Source organism: Otolemur garnettii, unplaced genomic scaffold (genome assembly GCF_000181295.1).
Source record: "Otolemur garnettii isolate 467f Iridium unplaced genomic scaffold, OtoGar3 scaffold00113, whole genome shotgun sequence".
NCBI lineage: Eukaryota > Metazoa > Chordata > Mammalia > Primates > Galagidae > Otolemur > Otolemur garnettii.
In genome coordinates this window covers 683437-685962 of record NW_003852508.1, presented here as the reverse complement: position 1 = coordinate 685962, position 2526 = coordinate 683437, and the positions used below count along the sequence as shown (strand labels likewise).

The following is a 2526-nucleotide window of genomic DNA, read 5'->3' as shown; positions in this document are numbered from 1 at the left end:
GTCTAACTGCAAAGTATGAGCTTTCACTTTCCAACACTGGCTTGACTCTGGAATCAATTCAAGGGGCTTTACAGGGTAAGGGATGGGTTCGTTCTACCAACCCCTAAATTCCTGCAACTGCCTTTTCCCTTCTCTGACCCTGAGATGCTCTGGTGTCCTTCAAGTGCAGCCGTAGGCTCCGCTCTTGGCATTCACCGCGTGCCTTAATTGTATGACATTAAATCAAGGTCCGCTGTGAACACGGAGGGCAGAGTCTCTGATCTTGATCCGGAAAATAACAGACTCACTGTAACTACCACACTCCTTTCCCAACCCACCCTCCGCCCCCAGTTCCGAGTCCCTACCTACAGAATCATAACTCATAAGCCCAGCTCCTGTCTCAGCTCGCCTCCTGACACATCTGCCAAAATCGCTGCTAATTAGGCTGTTTGGTGCAAGTGTAGACGGTGCATGTGTCTGCGTCTGCATATGCGTGATATCGCCATGCCATTTACTGCACACCTAAACACATACATACACCTAGAAATCTGGTTTTCAAATGACGACGTGGATCAAGCTAATTACCCCTCCGGTACAGATCTAATTTTGTAATCGTGTTATTTTACTGGAGGCAATTAACCCAGTTGGTTCGCCCTGAATCTCTTCTAAGGCACTTACAAGAAATGGAAGGTTTTAAAGGACCGCGCCATTGCGTGTTTGGCTGCAGAAACCTTTGCCAATCATATCTTGCGGTCGGGGATGAAATCTAGCACACAAAAGGGAAAACAAACACGCGTGTGTGCAAGTAAGATAAACACACAGATACGCCTGTTCTCTCCGTCCTCTGTTAACGTTACCGCGGTTTTGGCTGCAAGATTTTGGAAAATGATGAGAGTCCAAGGGCGGCCTGGGTCATCTTTCTTTGTAATGCGGAAAAATTAACTCAACAGCACCTGCCTAGTCCCGAGAGAGCTGGGCGGCCCATCTGGTCTGGCTATGGTTTTGCTGCAGAGAGAAAAGGCTGCTCGCTAAGGCTTCCCCACTGCCTGGGAGCGCGGACCTCGAGTCTCGGCCCGGTTGGGGGGTTCAGTTCAGGGCAGCGCAGCGGACGCTCACTCCTCACACTGCGGCAAGAATCAGGAGGATGGAAGTGCCGGGGCCGGGCGGAGGGAGGGCGAGCAGGAGAGAGGAAGGGGTGAGGGGAGTTGACCTCTACGGGCGGAGCCCTCTGCGCAGCGGGCTGGAGGCAGCAGGCAAGGCGGCTCTTTTCACGGCGTCCCCTACTGTGCGGTCGACCCAGGCAGAGGCCCACTCCACTGTCCCCAGCTCCGGGAGAGACCGCGGAGGGCCGGTCTTAATGCAGAGACCCCAGAAGGCGCCCCTGAAAAACAGAATCAAAGCGCAGCGTTAGAGACGGAGACGCGAGGGAGGAGGGGCAAGCTGGAGAGAAGGGATGCGAGGAGGGAGGGAGGACGCGAGGGAGACGAGGCAAGAGCGGACAGGACCCCAGTGAACTGGTCGCGACCTCCGCCCCCAGGTTTCAGCCTGGCGCAGAGAGAACCCCGCGGCACACTGAGCCCGAGGCCAGCAGCCCGCAGGGCTGCGCGGTGGCCCGGAGCGCAGGTCTGGACTGCGGGCGCGCTAGGAGAGGACCGCGCGCTGCGGACACCGACGCGTCCGGAGAAGAGAATCCGGGAGTTGGATACGTAACGGCAAATCCTCAGACGGTCCTTCTGTTCCGTCCCGCCCGGTCCCGCATTCCGCACCCCCATTCCCCAGGCTCACCCCCCTCCCTCAGACCACACGGCAGACCCGCGCTCTGCATTCTCCACCCCTCTTGGCTTAGGACCCTGCAAACTGCAAGACTGCAAGAAAATCGACGGGATCGATGAGGGAAAGAATCACACGTACACATAGCCCCGGAAATTCCAAGGAGAAAGACCTGCCAGCCCTGCTCAAACCTGCGGAGGAACCAAAGCGTTTTCAATCGCTGCTCAGCGCGTCCGCGGAGGGAAGAGGAGGCTGAGAGGCTTCTGCGGTTTGAGGTGCTTTAAGGTGGGAGGTGGGGGTGGGGAGGGGGTGGGTCGGAGCGGTCCGGTCTTTCCCTCTCGCTAGCTGATCCAGAATTAGGGATTAATGGCTCGCTCCAGCCAAACAAATAAGGCATCTGCCTTCAGCACAAGAGGATTACACGGGCTGCTGACGTCACCAGTCAGACAGATGTTGGCTCCCAAAGTCCTGAGCAGCTCGCTGTGTCCTTGAAACCAAAGAGCCGCAGAAGGCGCGCAGCCCCCAATTGCTGTGCCTGGGTACAGCAAAGGGCAAGAGCCTGCCCTTGCTCACACCCCCCTCGGTGCCAACACAGTGGCCCAAAGACAGCTCCCAAGACGTCGTGCCTCCATCCTCTCCAACCCTTCCCTCAGCGTCCTCCTGTCAAAGCCCAGGCTCGCTCAGAGCAAGCCAAAGTCACCATTCTCGGTTTCTACTCCCTAAAATGGAGACAGAAGCACACAACCCTCTCGACATCGCATGCTGATATTTGCATGT

General features: G+C 56.8%; 1 long non-coding RNA gene across 1 annotated transcript; it reads right to left on the bottom strand.

The window, feature by feature from the left end:
* Positions 1 to 580: 580 nt before the first annotated feature.
* On the bottom strand, positions 581 to 2096 carry LOC100959249. The gene is made up of 2 exons (XR_154323.2): positions 1941 to 2096; positions 581 to 1360 (listed from the first exon to the last, which is right to left on the bottom strand). It is a non-coding gene; the product is annotated as an uncharacterized LOC100959249 (long non-coding RNA).
* Between the last annotated feature and the right edge of the window lie 430 nt (positions 2097 to 2526).